At 35.3% G+C, this 23,625-nt stretch overlaps 1 protein-coding gene across 3 annotated transcripts in view; it reads left to right on the top strand.

Annotated features, from left to right (window-relative positions):
• The window catches only part of LOC123535455 (uncharacterized), a 42,529-nt gene that overhangs the window by 4,539 nt on the left and 14,365 nt on the right, over positions 1-23,625 (top strand). The window contains exons 1-2 of one of the 3 annotated variants that reach the window (XM_045318138.2): positions 13,210-13,225; positions 18,093-18,131. The gene's annotated coding sequence lies outside the window, so the exon portion shown is untranslated. Of the gene's footprint in view, positions 1-13,209; positions 13,226-18,092; positions 18,136-23,625 lie in introns of those variants that run through there. The other 2 variants (XM_045318136.2, XM_045318134.2) reach the window with 2 other exon arrangements.

Genomic DNA, 23,625 nt, shown 5'->3' with positions numbered 1-23,625 from the left:
AAGGAGTGTACGTAAAACACGAGCTGCACGAGAAAAAAGAAATATAAATTTGGGTAAATATAAATTAGTGTATTGGGAGATTTTAACTGATGAAATGTAAGTATATATACTTTGATACTGCGCTGTATACAAACTAATTCCATATAAATATACACGGCTAACCTAAGCAGCCTTGATTTCTATAATGAAATCATCGGTATGAATAATCAGCCCAAGTCAACCATGCGACTACTATATAAATGTTAGGATGGCACGTGGGTCCTCAACCTAGATTTATTTTCTAAAGGTATTATACAACCCGTGACCTTTTCTCGTGAATCTCCTGAATTTTAATCCCAAACAGTCTATACTTACTTATGGGCGTTTGTGTCCCAGGGTCATGCGAACGACGCATCGAATGATTGTGGTGAACAGTTGTGCCAAGTTCCTTCAATATCTCGCGATGTAAGTCAAAGTTAGAATTGCATTGACCTCTCTCACGTGTGTTCCAGTAGTCTTACTTGACTGAATCTAGGACCGTTATATTTTCAAGATCAAAAGGTCAAGGTCGGATAAGCGACTAATGTAATTTTCGTCGTTTGAAGTGATGAATTAGACGAAAATTTATTTCCCTTTGTCCAGTAACTCCGATAGGCGTCGTATTATTTTCTGCACGAAGTTTTCGTGCGTATAAGAGTGAAAAGTTTTTTCCATTCAGCCTTGGGAACAGAACACGATAGACGTTTATATTTTTTTAAGGGCTGAAAGATGTGTTACCTTCAATATGAATTTGATACATTTGATATTAATGCTTTGTCGTAATTTCTTGATTATGTTGAGCATTGTCATGTATACATAATGATTTATGTTTATCTTAAAATAATGTTGGAAAAGTGTATGATATGTTGTGCTGGAAAAATTAAAACAGTCGGTCTGTCGGTTCCCTACGGCTTATACCAAAAACACAAGTGTTTCTTGTTTTCTAGTTCTTATGTAAACTATCGAGGTGTGGTCTATAAGGGAAAGTTCCATCACGATTCTTTCTGAAATAATATTGTCTATTCGTATTCTGTAAATCGTGAGATTATTATTAATACCGTTTTGCGTTGGATGTGTACATATCCAACGCATTTTGGTATACTACATTTTTGTAAACTACCAAATTGCGTTGAGTGTAACGCATTTTGGTAGTGACTACCGAAACTCGGACGAATTTTGGTAGCGACTACCAAATTGCGTTGCTACCATTTTGAGGTACAACAATTGCCCTACTCTTGAGATGCCAATCTTAGTGTTTCCTAAAGAAACATAGATTCTGGGCTATAGCTAACAGTTCATGACATCTGAGTTAATATTCAGTCAATTGACCTAGGTTTGTGGGCTTAACTCCTTGGTAGCTACGGGTCCCTATAAGCTGTTTTAAACGATCTGCAACATGACATGCGGAAAACAGTTTCGCGTCTCCTATTAACGTTATTCATTCTTGTGTTGTTTTCCTGATGCATAAATTTTGACTTTAAAGACAGGAATTAATTATAAAGATACAAAACCAGCGATGTTTTAAGATGATATTTTTGACTATATACATAAATTTCTGAACGTCTGGTTTAAAGTTTTCTATTGTCATTAATGTATCTTACTATGAGATTGTGTGTAGCTAGTTTGTTGACGATAATAGTTTACAAAGACATAGAAGATAAAATATGTGTGTACGTATACATCTGCGAAGTAGGCCTCAAACATACTATTGTTTGTGTTTATAACTTTGTATTATCAACAGAAAAAATCTTCATTGACCTCGTGTCATCTCGACAAAAAACGCCACTCTACGAGATCTGAAGTAAAACAATACATGTAATTTGGGTCAAATGATATTAAAAAAAGCAGTTAACTAAAACTTGAAGACTATTAACTTCCCAATAATTTTCGAAAAACTAACAGGCGTATCATTGCAATAACACCTTTTTAATTAGTGACAATTAATGCAGTAAGTTGTGACAGATTTTCGCTTAGTATGTCAGTGCTATCAGTAGAGTGTAATCATTTGTTATATCTTTGGTATCTTAAAGAAAATAGCATAAAACTTCTGTGCTTGTTTCTTGTTGTAACTTCTGCAAAATCACTTAGAGTCCGTAGGAAAAAAACATGACTTGGTTATTGATACAAAGTAACATCCTTTCACATGCGTACAGTTCTTATGTATGTTATTATTTCCATATAAAGCCGTACATATGAATCGGACCTAAAACTCTCATAACACCATAGAGCGACATCTCGCTATAACCAAATGAGACTCTATCAGTCTATGCGTTTAACCCTTACCCTGCTAAATTTCTATAATGAACTTGTCCATCTTTCAATTTGGACAGTACCATTAAATGTTAAAAGGGGTGCTTACCAAAAAGATACTGACTGAATAGCGAACAGTGCAGATCTTGATCAGACTGCACGGATATGCAGGCTGATCATGATCTACACTGGTCGCAAAGGCAGAATCAATCCTGTCCAGCATGGTAAGGGTTAATAAAATGGTAAGGGTGATACGAAAGTGAGGAAAATGCAGACTTATAGCCTTGATAAAAGAAAAATGAGCCGTGCCATGAGAAAACCAACATAGTGGGTATGCGACCAGCATGGATCCAGACCAGCCTGCGCATCCGCGCAGTCTAGTCAGGCTCCATGCTGTTCGCTTTTAAAGCCTATTGGAATTGGAGAAACTATTAGCGAACAGCATGGATCCTGACCAGACTGCGCGGATGCGCAGGCTGGTCTGGATCCATGCTGGTCGCATACCCACTATGTTGGTTTTTCCATGGCATGGCTCAAATGAAAGTTCAGTACGGTACGTGACAGTTACGGTAATTCTTTGATCCTATTTCATCATTTGTGTTCACAGCAAGATATGTTGGCATTCTGTCTTTTAGGGATCTATTATTATTTTTATTGTTGTTGTTGTTGTTATACCAGATTTATATAGCGCCCTTTTCATGATAAACACGTTCAAAGGCGCTTTACTTATAGAAAATATATCTACCAGAAAAGGTTTGCCCACTTCAGGGATAGAACTCTCAAACTTTGGCTGATCTTTTCTTAGTATCGGAGATATATATTCTGTTAGTTTTCATCATGTTTTAACGAACTAGTATCTAATCTATGAATTCAAGACATGGTGTTTAAAACAACGCCGATGTAATGTATTAAGACTATTGGTCAGCAAGCTGCCCACTGCTATGATAAGCCCCGCCTACTGTACTACCTCTCTGATACCAATATAATTGTTATGTTGTTGAATTTTAGAATTAGAATAGATTTAGTAACTATCAAAGTGACTTGTGTCTTTCTAGTCTAATGACTATACAAGATTATATCCTATTAAGAACCCACAGAAACATTACAGCCACACTTGTTCATACTCCAATCCATCACTAGTGTCATTTTTATAATAAATGAGTTCCTTAGTGCTGTGCCGAGATAGCATCTGCGATCATCGAAATCTCGCCACCAGGTTGCATATCATTTTATATAAACATAAAAGAAATGCCTCTGTTTAACTATGTAATAACGACTTTTTTTATGAAAGCTGACACTTTTGAGAAATGTTTTATTCCTACAGATCTTAACCTTTGCACTAATGAGACCAGACAGTACCTCTCATTATGCTTAAATGGGTTTTTACTGAATACTAAGAGGGTGGGGTGTGTGTGGGAGGAAACCCGATCACCACCCGGAAAAAGTCAATAGTACGAGCAAAAAGAGACATTAATACGTAAGTTGTGTACCCATATAAATGAAGCGGGGTCATCTAAATATTTTTTTAATTGATTCTTTTAACCTAAGCTGTCTACTTATTTTTACATTTCGTTTCTTTTTCATTGACTTGATTCCTTCTTTCCTAGGAGGTTTCTGAAGGTTATGAGTTTAGATAGGACATTTATAGACAATAGACTATTTTTTGGTTGTATATGTTGAATATAATGCATCACATGTACGTGTATATACGGGGCAAGACAGTTTGTTTAAAATAATTTGACGTTTAGCAGTATAAATGCAATATTAAGCAAATTACCTTTATTTCGACAAAGAAAGGTATTTGGCATGTTTTTTTTTTATTTTTCCATCTTCATGATCTTTCAAATACATGTCTACATATGCCGCCATTTTAATCATCATAACTTGAGCGGCAATGCATTTTATGTGACATGCAGATTGATTGTGCACTAGCTGTATTACTATAATTAAATACTTTAACATACAATACAATACAATACAATACAATACAATACAATACAATACAATGCATTTTATTTAAAGTCGGCAAGACATCATAACAGGAAACATAAGCTCGAGAAGAGCTTTTATAACATCATTTTTGAAACCTAGCCCAGCAGAATTAATAAGCCTTTGAGTTTATTTAATTATGCAATGTTAATGTTATATCAAAATTGAAAAAGTTGATTGAATTTACTTTACTGTGGTTCGAATATTACGTGTTTTTGAAAGGGCTTTACAGGTATGAACAGTGCCTTTGATTTTCCATATTGAATCACTTCTTTGAGGTTCATTAAATTCATACCTGACGCAATCAACTTTTTTCAATCATTGCTTCTTGTACACATAAAGTGTTGGTGGGTGTCTGTCTTATGGGATTGTAAGAGACTCGCTGGCATTTTTTGTGGTAATTATTTTTTTTTCGAAACTTCACCTTAGAAAAAAAAAAACAACAAAACAAACAAAAGTTTGAATGCTTACAAAGATATGCAAGTTTAATCAATCCACAATTCCAGTATGAAGTTTTAATTTTTAGCTCCACTATTCGAATATAGGCCAAGTTCGCCGGCATCGGTGTCCGCGTCCCGATTCAGTTAATGGTATGAGTGACCCAAGTGGAAATAGACTGAAGCTTTACACACTAGTTAACTATGTTGATCTGATATCAGTGCGTAGGTTCCATAACTCTGTTTTGCATTTTTACAAAGTAATGCTCCGTTTTTTACTTTTATTGTTGTATGTAAGCTGATCTCGGTATCTGCTGAAGGGTTCACATTCTTGTTCACAGCGATGGCATGGTATGCAATGCACAGGTACCATAACACCATTAAGTCTTTTTCACAATGTCATAAGAGGGGAAAGTTCTACGATTCAAGTTGTTTCTGTTTCCCCTGTTGTACTTGTTTATATCTTTGGCTTATTTTAGTGAAACGCTTTTGACTAGTCGAGCGAAGCTGTCCTCCGACACTCCTGATTTAGGTAAAAATGAATGAAATTTACAGCGGAAACACAGTATCGAAAAGTTTATTATATATTCATAATATTTTGAAATTTTAGAAATTTCCTTTTATTTTTAGCACGATGTACACTATGTCTAGTACTGTTTTACGGGACCTCCGTGGTCGAGTGGTTAAAGTCGCTGACTTCAAATCACATACCCCTAACCGATGTGGGTTCGAGCCTCACTCGGGGCGTTGAATTCTTCATGTGAGAAAGCCACCCAGCTGGCTTTACGTAAGGTTGGTGGTTCTACCCAGGTACCCCCTCGTGATGAAATGATGCACGGAGTGGCACCTGGGGGTCTTCCTCCACAATCAAAGCTGGAAAGTCGCCAATAGACCTATAAATTGTGCCGGTGCGACGTTAAACCCAACAAAAAAACAAAACAAAAGTAGTGTCTTACAGTTAACCTTTAGCCTGCTGGCGGCAAGCGATTCTGCCTTTGCGACCAGTGCAGAGCAAGATAAGCTGTTCGCGCTATTCAGTCAGTATATTTTCAGTGAACATCCCTTTGAATAATAAATGGTACTGCCCAAATTGAACGATGGACCAGTCTATTTTAGAAATATAGCAGGGTAAAGGTTAAAGAGAAACAAATGTAAACGCTTACAGGAGTGGCGGGACAACAGTAACTTTGAACGTAGCTTGGAAAGTAAAGCCGCATGCATTCGTAATTCTGATGGTTTTATCTATAAGCTGTATAATGATTTCTAAATTCAAGTCTACATTAATCGCTAGTGTCTGAATAAATGTTTTGTCAACATGGAATATAAGAGTTGTAAAGTTAGCTGTCACTTTTGATGTATTTGTAAATATTAACGTTCATGATTAATCAGTTGATTTTTTTTCAATTGATATATTTCTTGAATTTGATTTATGACAGTAAAGTCGTTTGTCAGTGTGTAAGATAATTAAACCTGTCAATAATTAAGGACGATCTGCATCATGGGAAAACTGCTGCAACAGGGACCAAGGTTTTATAATGGCGTTTTAGGATCAGACAAAGAACACTCGCATCTGATTGGTTGATTTTGTGCTTAGTCTGAAACTGACCAATGACAATATTGCATTTTAAGACTGGTCCCCAAGCCTGGCTTTGATAGCATTTACAATGTATAACCCCACGAACCCGACGAATAAGAAATTCAAATTCAGTCCAGTCCAAATGCGACGAGATACATTTTACAGTTAACTGTCTATTCAGAGCGGTAAAAATGGCCAGTTTCATATGCTGATAATGAAAGGGCCATCTCGAGTTATTTTATGATCCATGTCTTTGCCAATTTGAATTTTGTTTCTGTTGGTGTGTCATTTTTATATTAGACTGACATATTTACAAAAGGGAGAAAACAAAATATAGAATGAACATCGTAAACTTTTAACCATATCCATATAAATTGAGAAAATACCACATGTTTCTGTACACCAAATGGTCATGAAAAGAGTATTAAATCGCTTGGAAGAAAACCGGGGGTCATCCGTGAAATATGTCGGTAATGAATTTCTTTTTTCCAGTGTTTAACTACAAAATTTGTCAGTCGATTTTGTCTCATTTGTGGAGTACCCGCTGTCCACAGTCATTTAAATTTGATACTCTACTCGTAATTCGAGAAAACAGCTTGTCATTATAAAAGGTTCAAGGGCAGGGGAAATTCTGCATTGAGTCAGTATTAAATGTCCTGTGTATATATTGATACTGCTCAAAATCCCTCCTAAACTTATATTGCAGTTAGCTAGTTGTATCCTTGCCGCGATATATCAAGTAAGAACATTGCTTCTACTAGTTTTACTTCATTAAAATAAATTCGTAAGGTACTGTTGTCACATAGCTGAAAATTACTTTTTTTGTAGTTCTAAGGCAGTCCGCTCTATACTCACATATATATTGACAGATTTATACGCATTCGAGTTAGATATTGACTTGTACGTATATATACATTAATTGGATGGCTTTCAAAAAGTATTGACCGGCAAGCCATTCAGTGAGTGATTCGAAATTAATTTTCATCACTTTTTTCATCAAGTTTTGTCTTTAGGTCTGCAGAATTGAGCGCTGAAATATAGTCCGGTCAATACCTTAAACTATGGACCGGGTATTTATATAAGAAGTCGTGTAAATTACTAATAACCTATCTTATTTACCCGTTTTCCATGTTTGTCAATACTAAAGCATTAGCCATTGACATATCCGGATTCTATTGACGTCGTACAGAAGCTGGTCGAGCAAATCAAATTGTTGTTATTTTTGGATCTTCACTCTTAAAGAGTTCATTCATTCCGCGCTGTCCAATTATCAATTTGACCGTCGCATTTGTTGAACACATGCGGAGAAAATTAGTTGTCACAAACCTTTGTTTCATAGTGTTATTGTGAAATTCTTTCGGATATATATTTAGAGGTTTGTACTATACAGCGATCGGTAAATTACGTTTTCAAATGATTATTTAAGACGGCTTTGAATTTTCATCGTAAGATTAAGTGTGTCATGTAAAAGGAATGTTGCAGATATTTATCTGGTGTCACACATAACCGATTACACACTTCAATTTTATTTTGCTTTTTATTAAGTTTTCAAAAAGCAAAAACAAGCATTTTCTCAAACTCGATATCGCCTGCGTTTTAATAAATTGCGCAGATATAAACTTCACATTTTAGAAAGAACGTCTAAGTTATACTTAAGAAAATTAATGAGAATAAAAGTATATTATAGTAAATTGTAAAAAGAATAAAATATTCAGTCATTTCCTGTATTTCGTAGATTTTAAATGTTTGCAAACATGAAAAAATGTTGACGCGGACTTCCGACATCGATTTTTAATATGAACACAACACTTGAACATTTTTCCGAAATTTGAAACTGTCTAAATCATTATTGATGATACAGCGGTCATGTCCTCACATCTATTCTATTAAATAACCATTATTGTCTTGCAAAGACAATCTAATATCAACCTGGGCGCATAGAAATTCAGAATACAATATCAAGCTTTATTATTTAACGTAAGGTGTCTAGACTTCACAAATATCATCCGTGGAATAACGGCAATCGGTCTTCGTCAATGTTCTTGGTAAAACAAGAGCTAAAATTTCAAAGCACCAAAATATCAAAGTTGCCTAACATTGTCAAATGTTTACAACGCATTTGCAATTGTAAGAAAAGAGACTTGTAAGCAACGAGTTTAACTTGCCAAAAATAATCTGATGGAAAAGTTTGTATTTAAAGTTTGTATTTTTGGTCTGAATTTCAGACTCGAAGTGTTAATGAGCGTTTATTTTGTGCCTTAAAGTTGGGACTGTATTATACAGTCGTGCTTACAGAAAATTGCTGAGCTGGTTAATTCAATGACAATGTAACTGTTTCGCCCTGGCTAGTTGCTCATCTTTTAAGCGACTTATTGGTGTTAAATTCCTTCAACGTTTACTTGCGGTCTTTGGCCTTTAGAAGACCTTGGTACGATATTAGTATATTTGGGCTACTCGTGTACTTAATCATGTCGACTTTTTAACCATTCATTTTGTAGTTATTGTCTGCTCAGTACTGAACAGTTTGATGATTGTACGTGTCAAAAAATGGAGCACATGTATATGGTCATGGCATTTTCAAACATAAAACATTTATTGCGTTCAGGTAGTCTGCTGTAATGATGACACAAACATAACTGGTGAGAAAAATAGTGCTAATTCAACAAAAACATCGCGAGCTTCCATCAAAATAAAAGAGAGATAAACTGATCGATACATTCCTTCCTGGGATTTTATTGATTTCTGATATTAGATTCCACACTTTTAACAAAACAACTTTCATAATTGCGTCGTTCAATCGCGTTTCCGATAGCGAGTAATCAAATACTATAGAAACTGAACAGGTCGGTCATGAGGTGAACATGGTAGCAGAACAGCGTGTGGTTCGGTACATTTCCGGTGTAGGAACACTTTTCAACTCTTAATAAGGGCACGTATCCAGAGTCATGTGACTGAACTTTAGAACTACTTTAATATTTGTATACATCTAAAAAGTGAACATAAAGATAATTGCGTGACTTCTTGGTACTTTTTGTGCATAATCTGCAAGATTTGTGGCAAAAGTTGGTAAACACACGAGCTGCGGTGGTCACGGGTATTGCAGAGAGATTAGCTGGTGAGCCGCTGGCTATTTAAATAACAGTTATCGATTGCCCACCTTCCTGCGGTCTATATACTCTACGGGGCATTTATATGCTTCATTGTGTCTGAAAGGGCGGATGGACTGTAATTAAACTTAAACACTAACTGATTGACTTCCTTCCTAGTGCCTAGAATGAAAAAATAGAAATCGGGAAGTAATGCAAAACCAACACATAAAACACACGCTTTGCTTAACATTAAATTTTATATTCTTTTCCATCCATCCCGTAGCGGCAACACCATACAATAAGTGTATAAAAATTCATTCTCGTGTAAAGCTCGTGTTGATTAGACCATGTATAATCTGATTTGTCGTGTAAATGATCGACTCATTTAGCTCTTTGACAGTCCAGCATGTAAACACTTTATGAAAAGAAAACATTTTTTTTTATTTAAAGACGCTCAAAACTTTGTGTCCAGTATCAGGAACACTGAAAGATGACATATGACCAGACCATTAAAGAACACTCAATGTAGATCGTGTCAGAATAATTGTTGTATCAACTGTTGACTCCTATCAAAATACTTTTAAGCACTTTTTAGTAACTTTTAGCCTATAAACACAACTTAAGAATTGTCGGACCCATCCATGATTCTTATACATTGGAACTCTAAAAGATTTTAAGAGTCGTTTGATTACAATTTTCAGGACAGCATTTTGTTTCTTTTACTGAGTAAGATGTATAAAGTTGTATTACAGTCACGAGATATGCAACCAGAGGTCAAAGGTATGTAAATGCGTAAATGGTATTCAATGGAGTTTCGTTTTTGTCGGAAACTTACCACCGGAACCAACGTTTAAAACCTTGGCGAACGGTAGATAACTATTCAGTGTTTCGTGTCGTTAAAAATACATGCCATGCTTTAAGTTGCCATTTTTCAAGGAAAACATTTCATTTTTCACCAATTCCAATATGGTCTCTTGGCAGCATTTTGAATGAAGCCTCATTTCTCGTTGGTAAAATTACCCATAACTGGGGATTTTGGATACTTTTACCTGTTTAAGCCACCGCTGCTAAATACTATTACTATTTGTATGCTAATGGCAAAAAATGTACCAGAAGTTATCAATGGGGAAATCCGAATGCTACTGATTTACGCATGCAAACACATTTTGCATAATTACACATGAAGAGAAAAAATCCGGTAATGACGAAATCAAATAATGCCAAATTCTTTTGCTGGAGTTTCGTACTGTTGAGAGAATATCGCTTCCCTTCCACCATTTACTTAATGTGATGAATGGTCTTTTACGGTCAGAATCTACCTTGGTAACGTAGGTCATACACTACAATTGAAAATCTTGGACAAACTTCTGAACAGTTGTACTGTGTAGTAGTGACCTGCAAGAAATCCTTGTATGAAACAGGATATCTGTTTGTTCTCTGATGCCCAATAGAAATTATTTGTTCTTTAAGAATTACTACATTTGTAGTTAAAACATTTTAAAAGTGTTTGTGGTGTGAAATACAGCGGCACCAGGAAATATGCCAGTTTTCTTTATTATGAGTTAAAGAACATGTTGTAACTTTACTCCGGCGATGTCAAATTGTCTTGGCAAAAAGCTGTTGCCTTTAAAGTTGCGTGAAATTATGTCTTTCAAACAACACGGCATCCGAAATTTGTACCTTTTACTTTCCGCAAATAGCGTAATTTGTACCTTTTACTTTCCGCAAATAGCAAACATTTGTACCTAGCAAACATTTGTACCTTTTACTTTCCGCAAATAGCAAACATTTGTACCTTTCACTTTCAGTAGTGCGGCTTTTATTTCATATTTTACATCATTTTTACGTCATAAAACATGGTTTGAATTTTACGACAGTATAAAAAGATCATTAAAACACACTGAATTCAAATGTATAACTAATTTTATGTTCTCTTCACATCTATTAATCCAAAAATTTTTTCGCGTGAAGTCTGCAAGTAAGTGGCCATAAATACGACGCTGTCAACTACTGGAAAAGTGGGCAAATACGTGAGAACATACTTATACGACTGTATAAATGCTTTAGAACTTTTGTGTTAATAAAAAAGAAGTACTGACACGGTGTCGTAATATTCGTTTAAAAAAGGGGGAAAGTTTTCCCTAAATATGAAATTGTGCATTGCATTTTCCATAGATATTGTCTCAAAATATGCATCGATTGAAGTTTTGACAAGCCTTTTTTTCGACTCTGATCCTTAGAATAACCAAATAGGCAAGTGAATGCGTACATCTTGAATATTGAAGTCTGTTTTTACAATATGCATTGTCACTGCACCTCAATTGAGACATGTTATGGCTGCATAGAAATGTGATTTAAATACCAGGTTTCGCTGGACCACCTACAAAGGTTTGCTTTCAATGTAAATCAGACTATCTTGCTGTGCAAGCGTACAATTTCATTACATCGCACTGCCAGCTTTACGCGCTTTTCAAATACAAATGTATAACATTATAATAAAGTTTCAATAAAAATAAGCTGCAGGTACTGTTTTCGTCCGAACTTCCGAACAAACAGTTTGTCATCAAAAAGTACACTCGAAATGTTATTGTGCAACGAAATATATAATCAGTTAAAAATTGCACAAAAATGTATCGTTCTCGTTTAAAAATCTCTCCCCCAGGCTCCAAGCGGTATTGTTTTCAGCTGGAACTTCTACAAATAGTAAATTAACATACACAGTTTATAACATTCTTTACGAAGTGGACTCAGGTGTTTTTGTTTATATAATTTTTTTTTTGGTATATTGTGAAAGAGGACTTACAAGTTATATCACTTTCGACACACTGTTCCTGACACTATCCGCCACCATGAGGGTATGAGAGAAGAGAACTCAGCGAGGGCGATGCTGGTACCATTTTCGCGAATCCAAAACCTGTCGCATGCAGGCGCTCTAGAGGTGGTTAAAAAGATCTTGTCTGGGGTCTTGTTTGAGATATTGTATGGAAATTGACATCCTGAGTATTGTAAAGGGAAGTATTTGAATTACATAATGAAGTGTTGTCTGGAAATTGATCCTCTTCTGTTGTTTATTTTGAAAGCTGCATCTTGACGTTTTTTTTTTATTTTCTGTAAAGTAACAGACATATTTGCGACGTTGCAATGTGAACATTTGTTTAAGGCACTCCACCTATTATCATCGAGTCGAAATCTTCAACTGGAATACCTTTCAATTGCTATTAACAATATAATCATAAGCATATAGATGACGTTCATAGATTATCTAGCATATTGCTTGTTTTCAGTTTGTACATATTGTCAATGATGGATGTAATGCCTTAAAATCTTGAGGTCCTGGTAATGTTGATAGAGAAAGCATGTTCCAAGCTAGACAATTCCACACAAGACCAATTGTAGGCTTTAAACTTGTTGGAAATATATTTATTTCGCCTACATTGTTAGAAAGTTAAAAAAAAATAGCTCAAAGTCGTTTGCGGTTAACGATATTTAAATAAGCTGTAATATTATAGTTATTTGAAATGTCATTATACTACAGTATACACTACATGTGTAGGTGTTAAACATTACAACATATTTGTGGTATTTGTATGTTTGATGTATTTTACAGAGATCTATTTTCTTTCACCTTATATGGATGTCTTCGTTGTCAATATTTGACAAAAAGATCTACCCGTAGGTGTATGGGGAGTTATTATATGTATATCGGTTCGCCCAATGTTATGCAAGTGGCAGCATTTTGAAATATCACACCCACATAGGTTCTGAAAGGCAAAACTAGCGTTACTATATTATAACGACCATTAGTGGTACCTATCTGGAGCAGTACTTTTAATACCAAATATTGTGTGTTGGCTTCACGTATTTCTGTAAGTGTTAGTAGTCATACTGGATTACTTTGTTGTGTTGTTTGCTGATAATTCATAATTGTTATGTGTTCTGCTGGTATTTACATAACTGTTGTGTTGATTGCTGGTATATACATAACAGTTGTGTTGATTGCTGGTATATACATAACAGTTGTGTTGATTGCTGGTATATACATAACAGTTGTGTTGATTGCTGGTATATACATAAATGTTGAGCCCGCCCGCTTAGCTCAGTAGTTAGAGCGTTGGTCTACGGATCGCAGGGTCGTGAGTTCGATCCTCGGGCGGGGCGTATGTTCTCCGTGACTATTTGATAAACGACATTGTGTCTGAAATCATTAGTCCTCCACCTCTGATTCACGTGGGGAAGTTGGCAGTTACTTGCGGAGAACAGGTTTGTACTGGTACAGAATCCAGGAAAACTGGTTAGGTTAACTGCCCGCCGTTACATGGCTAAAATACTGTTGAAAAACGACGTTAAACCCAAAACAAACAAACAAACAAACATAAATGTTGTGTTGATTGCTGGTATATACATAACTGTTGTGTTGATTGCTGGTTATACATAACTGTTGTGTTGATTGCTGGTATATACATAACAGTTGTGTTGATTGCTGGTATATACATAACTGTTGTGTTGATTGCTGGTATATACATAATTGTTGTGTTGATTGCTGGTATATACATAATAGTTATGTTTTTTTTCTGTATGTTTTGTATTATATTGTTTTACGACTAAGTAATTTTGAGGAAAAATGTCGGAATATCGATTTGTGAATTACAAAACCAGAAGTGTGGATTCGCTGTAAATAAAGTTGCGGCGAATTTGTAATTCTTGAATGAAACTGTTAGGTTCTATAAACGTTGCACGGACTACGTAAAGACCGATGTGCTCGTGTGTATATGATTGGTAGTGTGCTTTTATATCTTTAAAGTCTGTTCTATGCTGAGTGTCCGCTGCAGTTCGGAAGCGGTATTTGATCAAGTTGTGTTTCTTTCCTTAGCATGTTTGTGAACTTGTTCCGTTTTGCTAAATCGTACACACTTAAAATTCCATTGTGCTTTCACTATTTGATAAACCAGATAAAGCAGCTGCAATATATGCACCATAACATGGCATTACATATTGTAACATCTATTGGATATGATCATAACCTAAGACAAATATTTGAAATAAGAATTTCCGAAAATTGGAAATAACAAATTAATATAATTTATGTTCAAAACAAACTTTCTGGGAGCTTTGTTAAAAAACACACCCCATTTTGACCCTATAAAATGTTCTCTCTTGAATCTGTAGGAACGAAATGAATTTGACTATGTTAATTTCGTCTTTTTCTTCTAAATCAATTTTCCAATTCTATTATTTCTCCTTACATTTTTCCCTGCGTCTTTCTCGTTCATTTTTTTTCATCTCATATTATCAAATGAATATATTGATTATATCTACACTGTTTTTAATTCTCTTAACATTAATAACAGCTGGCTGTCAGCCAGAAACTGCTTTAGAAATACTTCTCAATTACATATAATTAACACTTATCACCTGTCTGTTTAGGATAGGTAGAATGAGCAGAATATCCGTCGAAGGACAAAACATTTGAGTACTGTAGCTGGAATAATTTTCGCGTCAAAATTATTTCGCGATTTCATGGACATCAAACATTTTTCGTGTTTACAAGAATTCGCGACCCGTATTTACACAATACTTTTGGATATATTGCAAATAATTATTCACGAGTGTTTTAAATTCGTATGTTGCTCTGTTAGACAATATTAGCAAAAAGAACATCTCAAATATTATCTATTCAACAATATTATAATGCTCTGTATGGCGAAAATGACTTTCTACTTTTTGTGTTCTTATTTTTTTAAATTGTTTTCTTTAAATTGCATATAGCTCATATGGACATGTCAGTAAATGGTAAAGCGTTTGTCAATATACATGTTTTAATAGGTTACATGCGGCAATGAAGTTGTAATGTTTCTTATACATATTGCGTTTTAAGAAGATCAAAAAATTGTAGTCACATAATAGCGGATTTAAGCAGTTCTCAGTTTATTACTTTTCTCTTATCTCTTCAGATCGTTCAGCGCGACATTTATGTTGTGTTCGTGTACTGTTTAATTTTTCTGCTTGAATATTTCGGCTCGGGTGGTTCCAATTCTTCCGCTTTAACAGCATTGGGTACTGTTTAATCACCCATTGGATATGGTGCCTGCTTTTTAATTTTGTCTGTTGGCAGTTTCTGTAATATGCAGGCTCCATAACCACAAATCCCCTCCATGTGCACCGCCGTATGAATACATCTGCGGATGTCTCTAAATTATATTCTTTAACATGTATAAATGTTGAGTTCTGCTTAACCCGGGGCTAGAGGACGTGGGACGTAGCTTGCATTTCCACTATAATCAATGAACAGACTCAATCAAACCGAGCCTTTTCTATTGTGTAGAGCATTTTCCTTCACTCTTCTTTGCATCATCTTGCTGATACGTTACTTGCATTGCCTTGCTGAAACGTTATCTTACGTTATATTGCTGTTACGTTATCTTGCTGATATGTCATCTTGCGTTTTCTTGCTGATGCGTTGTTTTGCTGAAACGCGTTATCTTTTTGGTGCGTTATCTTGCTGAGACGTTATCTTGCGTTCTTGTTGGTGCGTTATCTTTGCTGATATGCATTATCTTGCTGACATGCGTTATCTTGCTGATATGCGTTAACTTGCTGGTGCGTTATCTTGTTGGTGCGTTATCTTTCGATATACTTGTTGGTGCATTCGTAGGCTGGTATGTTATTTAGCGATATCTTGTTTGTGCGTTATTTTTGCTGATTTTCTTGATGGTGCGTAGTCTTGCTTGTGCGTTAACTTGCATTGCGGTAAGTTGCTGATGCAAAAACTTGTTTGTGCGTTATCTTGCTGATACATTATCTTGCATTACTTGTCAGTGGTGCGTTATCTTGCTGATACGTTATCTTGGGGTCTTGTTGGTGCGTTATCTTTGCTGGTACGCGTTATCTTGCTGATGTGTTATCTTGTTGGTGCGTTATCTGGCTGGTGCGTTATATTGCGTTATCTAGTTAGTGCGTTATTTTTGCTGATTTGCGTTATCTTGCTGGTGCGTAATCTTTGCTGATATACGTTATCTTGCTAATATGCGTAATCTTGTTGGTTCGCTACATTGTTGGTGCGTTACCTTGTTGGTGCGTTGTCTTGTTGGTTTGTTACCTTGTTTTGGTGCGTTATCTTGTTCGTGCGTTATCTGGTTCGTGCATTACCTTGTTGGTGCGTTATCTTGTTCGTGCGCTACCTTGTTGGTGCGTTATCTTGTTGGTTTGTTACCTTGTTGGTGCGTTATCTGGTTGGTGCGTTTACTTGTTGATGCGTTATCTGGTTGGTGCGTTACCTTGTTGGTGCTGTTATCTTGTTGGTGAGTTACCTTGTTGGTGCTGTTATCTTGTTGGTACGTTATCTTGTTGATGCGTTATCTTGTTGGTGCGTTACCTTGTTGTTGCTGTTATCTTGTTGGTGCGTAATCTTGTGTTATTTTGCTTATTTGCATCATCTTGCTGACTTCCGTTATCCTGTTCAAATCAAAAGACAGGTCTCTATTCCCCACGTTTGGGAAGCATTTTCATAAAAAAATAAATGCACATGGGAACTAAGGTCAAACACTACCACTAAAATATGTTGTCCCTTTAAAATGTTTGTTAGACTGAAAAAGGTTTTCTTGCATGAACCATGATACCACTTCTATTTTTATTTTAACTAAGAACTTTTCCACTTTATAAAAGGAATTAAGAAGGACATCTATTAAGTACGTTGTTGTCTGTACAAGATAGATCATGGCCTGCCATCTGAGGTAAAATCGCTGGCAATTACTTTCAAATTCTTTATGCTTTTCAGTTTTCTTTGGATAGATGTCACATTTTACAGTCTGACCTTTTTTAGATATCTTAAATACATTCATATACATTGTAGACTTTTCATTACTGTAAATTTAACATTCAGTTTGATTATGTTGAAAAGTATTGTAATATTCGAATCATGGAGACATCTCTCACCTTAGCAACATACATTTGTAAATGATACAACATACAGGTACTAAATGGTTATAGCAGGTAAATACTAGTAGTCAAAACTACTATCCAAGGGAAATAGTTTTGACTGTTGTTCTGTAGGCCATTCTGTATTTTTTTCGGACCTAGGGCAATAGTTTTGATTATCAGATGGTAAGCCATCAATACTTTCTGATTACATGACATCAGAAATAAATCTTAAAACTTTTTTTGTTTTCTTCTAGTTTTGACTAAAGTCCAGCATAATTAAGTGCTGAACTATAGACCGGTATATAGCACAGACTATGGACTGGCGATTTGTGTAAGGAGTCCTATAAAAATAAAGACTATTATGATCTTGTTTTTTTTGTGATCATATGTATGGAACTTTATACTCGCATTCGTTGATAAATAGAAAGAAAAGCAAGCTGTTGATTTGGCATGATTTAGGATATCATGTGTTACAATATGTTTTGTTTTTAAGAAATTATGAAGGCTCTACATACACCCTTATTTTTTTGGGAAATATGGAAATAAGAATTCTGCATGAATAAAATTATTGCGCATAGATTGATACGATATAAATATATACATAAACAGTGTTACGTAGATTTATTTATAATATGAAACCAATTGCTTTCTCAGAATTATAAAGAAAAATGAAACTATGATTTGAATTCAGATGGAAAAAGTGACTTGGTTCGAGAGCATTCTGTGCAATATGATTCTATTTACAAACAACGTATTTGAAGCCGAAATTTGTTACCTTAAGTTTTGAATAAATATCTTTTTATCTTATCTTTTCAGACAGAAGGCTAGAATTTGAATCAAATCCCCCCCAAAAAAACAGGTAAGCAATTTTTTTTTATGTTTGTTGCTGTTTTGTCGTTCTTTGACCTTGTACTACGTGATATACTGAATTCATAGTGTAATACATACCAATTTTAAAATAGTATCATATAAAATTTATTCATCGAAATAGAAAGTTTAGGTCATACCTCGTTTATTAAGACCTATTCAAATTTTGGAGATCACCACAGATAAAAGAGTTACAGATGAAAACATTCGTGTAACCTTGAATAGGATGTGTCATGTGTTATACCATTGTTCATGTACATTTAAATTGCCATCTGTTACATAAAAGTGTATTTTCCTATATTCATTTTCGTAGAATATTTGAGAAATTACCTTATTATGATTTGTTATAATTAAAATAATCGTTAAAGTGAAAAAACAATATTTGAAAAACAGACTGTGGATCTTGCAATTATCACAAGTGTAGATAATACATGCACCATATCCGATGGTATACGTTTGATGACCATAAACCTTATTAAAGATGCAATGAAATACGATTTTGAGAAACTTAACTAATTTCAGTGACGATATAATTATCTGGTCGTTGATATTAACTTCATGAATTATACATTCTGAAAATTTTCAAATAACATTCATAAAAAAAGAATTCCTGACATATTATAAACTTAAGTTTGTTATAAACTTGATACCTGTTGAGACGTATAAATCCCGCATGGTTCACAAGAATGAGGTTTGTTACATACATATAGCGGACTTTGATGTCACAGCATATCGTATTCAACAGCTCAGCTGTATCGTCTCATGTTGCAACTTAATTACACTGGATCAGTTAAGCACTATTGTAGTTGAAGACCGTCTATCTAAAGTTCCGTCAGATTTCTATTTCTATGGTCTGGAAATGCAATATAAGCGGTCTAGTACATATCGGACATATTTTTATTGGACGCAGCTTGTAAGGGTAAAAAATAATTTTCAAAGAAAAGGTGCACCTTCTCAACATCCCCAAAAGGTACGGATATATCTAAAAGTGCGTTCCCAAATTCGGGAGGGTGTAGGAACATGATATTTTGGACCGTCAAAACACTAAACAGTACTTTCAGTCATGTCAGCTCAGTGTCAAGGTCGTACGGTAAGGTCAGAGGTCGAACAGTAATGTTTTCATATACACTGTTTCTCTTTACCCCTTAAAAGGATTCTCAGATCTGACAAATGAATGCCTCAAATGTTTACTATACTGAGGCGACAGACAGAACGAAACTTTCAGAAATGTTTGTTCAAGGTTGTATGACCGGTTTAGATATCATATAAGCAGAATTCATGTCCGCTCTCTACCATTTTGCCCTGATTGAAGAACTTTCAATGGCACCAAAATATTTTGCTGTACTGAGACGACATGCAGAATGCAGCTTTCAGTAATGTCGGTTTAATGTCGTTTGGCCGGATCATATGTCTGGTAATCAGCAATTTGTTTCCGCTTTATATAATTTTACCGGTTTCTAAGAATTTTCTATGTCACACATTTTTTTTTCTATATTGAGACGACATGTAGAATGCATCTTTCAGTCCTGTCGATTTTAAGGTCGTTCCAACTCGTTGAACTGTGCTCAGATATTACATAAAAATCGCCCTTCTAGTTAAATAAGGCGTAGTGACAAGGTGAGCTTTTGTGATCGCGCAGCGTCCGTCATCCGTGCGTGCGTCCGTGCGTACGTAAACTTTTGCTTGTAGGATCTTTATGAAAGTTGGTGAGAATGTTCATCTTGATGATATCTAGGTCAGATTCGAAACTGGGTTACGTGCGGTCCAAAACTAGGTCAGTAGGTCTAAAAATAGAAAATCCTTGTGACCTCCCTAGAGGCCATATTTTTCAATGGATCTTCATGAAAGTTGGTCAGAATGTTCATCTTGATGATATCTAGGTCAGGTTTGAAACTGGGTCACGTGCCATCAAAAACTAGGTCAGTAGGTCTAAAAATAGTAAAAACCTTGTGACCTCTCTAGAGGCCATACTTTTGAATGGATCTTCATGAAAATAAGTCAGAATGTTTAAATGTTTATCTTGATGATATCTAGGTCAAGTTCGAAACTGGGTTACGTGCCGTCAAAAACTAGGTCAGTAGTTCAAATAATAAAAAAAACCTTGTGACCTCTCTAGAGGCCATATTTTTCATGGGATCTATATGAAAGTTGGTCTGAATGTTTATCTTGATGATATCTAAGCCACATTTGAAACTGGGTCAACTGCGGTCAAAAACTAGGTCAGTAGGTCTAAAAATAGAAAAACCTTTTGACCTCTCTAGAGGCCATATTTTTCAATGGAGCTTCATGAAAATTGGTGAGAATGTTTAACTTGATGATATCTAGATAATGTTCGAAACTGGGTCATGTGCGGTCAAAAACTAGGTCAGTAGGTATAAAAATAGAAAAACCTTGTTACCTCTCTTGTGGCCATATTTTTCATGAGATCTTCATGAAAATTGGTGAGAATGTTCAACTTGATGATATCTAGATAATGTTCGAAACTGGGTCATGTGCGGTCAAAAACTAGGTCAGTAGGTATAAAAATAGAAAAACCTTGTTACCTCTCTAGTGGCCATATTTTTCATGAGATCTTCATGAAAATTAGTGAGAAAGTTCACCTTGATGATATCTAGATCAAGTTCAAAACTGGGTCACCTGCCTCAAAAACTAGGTCATTAGGTCAGATAATAGAAAAACCTTGTGACCTCTCTAGAGGCCATATTTTTCAATGGATCTTTGTGAAAATTGGTCAGAATTTTTATCTTGATGATATCTAGGTCAAGTTCAAAACTGGGTCACATGAGCTTAAAAACTAGGTCACTATGTCAAATAATAGAAAAAACGACGTCATACTCAGTTCAAAACTGGGTTATGTGGGGACAGGTGAGCGATTCAGGACCATGATGGTCCTCTTGTTTTTCAAAAGTAGTCCGTAGATAGTTACGAAAAATATCGGACAGAAAAAAATATCTCCATAGATGCAGATTTTTAAATCCGAGTTCAACATATTTTACAGTTTGACGTTTCTCAATCCCTTCAGAATTTCAAGTTGTTGTTGGGGTCACGCGGTTGTAAAAAAACTTTAATAGGCAATGTTAATTGTTGCCTAACAGTGTCTAGATATTTTCGTAAATTATTACCGCTTCTCTCAGTTCAAGTTAAGGTCATCGTGCACTTTTACTTTAGGCGAAAATTGATATTAGTCGAAGTGCTTAAAATGTTTTCAATACAGAAAGTATAACAGGTTTCTTCATTTAAGGGAGTTTCTGATCGCCTTGACCGGTGCATGCTTTTCAAATTACTAAAGATCAAACAGTGGTCAAAAGGTTTGAAAAATTGTTTGAAACGTGTTGACAAGAATGTAGCGAATTAAAAAGATGATTCACATCTAAAGGCCATTTTCTTTACCACAACAGAAGTTCATCTATTTTGTTTATTCTAGTTCAAGTATGAAGTTTGAAACTCATTTGAATCAATCTTAAAGTCTTGTCCTTGAAAACAAAGACGGTCCTGTTAAGATATTTTGGTCACATTGGTTTAATTTGGTATGGTGCAATGATATTCCAGCGTTTAGGGCCAGTGGAGTTTGCCTAATTTAGCGACCGAGCGACAGCTGATTTTCTCCACAACATGATGCCCTATCATGTTTGATGGCGATTTTTAGCTAATCTCTTCAGGAACTCAGACCCATGCAACTGGTCTGCCTTTTCAACGTGTTAAAACTACCTAGCAGTTTAAGAACACTCTAATGCTGTTAATAAAGCCGTGAAGTGGTAAATGTGGTAAAACCAAACTATTTGTATCCGCTGTCAATATCTAGATCAGATCTTTATATTCTTTTTTTTTTCTCATGCAAAAAAACGCAGACTTTGCAAGTTGAACTGGTCCTTTTCAACTGTCCATCAAATCTCGTGACTTGACGACAGAACACCTTATAATTACTTATGTTTTGCAATAACAAGAATGTCACATTGTTTTGAAATCTGATTCTTTAAAAACCCTCCAGATACTGATCTTGTTAGTTCCGGGTCACTAGAGCCAAATGCAGTCTTGGTTCGAGGTCATAAGGTGGTATTGAAATTTGAAATAAATCGTTGTGTGGCTCCGGGTATGACATATGAATGAAACGTTTGCCCCTCATCACGCGAGGTCTATTTGGGTTTTTAAACCCATTTTTACGGTGGGTTAGAGTGAGGAAATAGAATGTCTGTACCATGACTGGAGCAAATGTATGGGGAATGAGATACCTGGGTACTTACAATTTATAAAAAAGCATGTTCGAAACCTGATAAGGTATTGATTAGCGCTACGTCCAGTCATTGCCTCCTGTGCGTTCCCACCCAGTATTCGCATCGGTTTATGATATACATTGTAATTATTGACACTATTTTGTGAGTAAAAATGTATATGGTATTCGAACACGTGATCTTAGAAAACAGTGAACCGTTCTGTAAAAGATATTTTCATCTTTGCATTTTCACAATGTCCGGACAACATCATGGAAATGCTTCCATAATTTCTGTTTTCATGATTTGTTTAAACACTAAAACACTAAAACACTGTTGACATGTTCAGTAATATTGCGTGATTAACTGGATACTTTGAAATTCCGCATCGCACACAGATGCGCAATAAAGGCGACGTGCAAAACTAATGACATGTTACATCCCTTATGATTAATGTTGAAATGGTAGAACATAATTATAGATTGTGTCGAAATAACTTTAGGTGTGTCTACGCACAGAATGTCTACAATTCATTTTACCGTGTCATCAGTATTGGGCTGGTTGAGTGCCAACAGATATACACACTTATTTAAAGTATTTTTTTTTCTTTTTTGTTGTTGGGGTTTAGGTCACAGTGACACAGTGTAGCTTATATTGCGACTTTCCTGCTTTAATGGTGGAGGAAGATCCCAGGTGTCCTCCCTGCATTATTTCATGCACGGGCGGGCAGTTGGATTACTGAATTTCAATGGTTCTACCCAGCTGCCCATCTGTAAACGAAATAATAAGACATTTTCATCCTTGTTTTTTTTTTGGCTGTATGATGATAAGCTTTACAAAACTTATAAAATATTGGGGGTAAATCCTGCAGAAGTTACGGGAGTCATGTGTATGGGGTGTTACATGCCTTGTCATTATCCTGATCGTACACCATACATTAGATATCAAAATTAACTTTTTATTACATGTATAAAGAAAAACAAAACTTACAAATTAAAATTTAACTCATAGTTTGTAAGATTTAGTAATATAGTATACATGTACTGAATGGCTTGCCGGCCAGTTATCAAGTAATTTTCCTACTGTTTGAAAAGGTGGTTAAAAGTATGTGCTTTTAATGCGCAAAATCATGTTGTGAAACTTTTTAAGCTTCTCTCCAGGGTGCACAATACTGCGTGATGATTTGAAAAGAAATCGACAGTATGCAAAGATCTGATTCATGGATTAACCAAATAGGAATATCTTTTCAATGCCTAATATTTATATAATCTATT

Source organism: Mercenaria mercenaria, chromosome 12, assembly GCF_021730395.1.
Source record: "Mercenaria mercenaria strain notata chromosome 12, MADL_Memer_1, whole genome shotgun sequence".
Taxonomy (NCBI): domain Eukaryota; kingdom Metazoa; phylum Mollusca; class Bivalvia; order Venerida; family Veneridae; genus Mercenaria; species Mercenaria mercenaria.
Note: the sequence above shows the minus strand (reverse complement) of the source record. Positions and strands in the feature narration are given on the sequence as shown.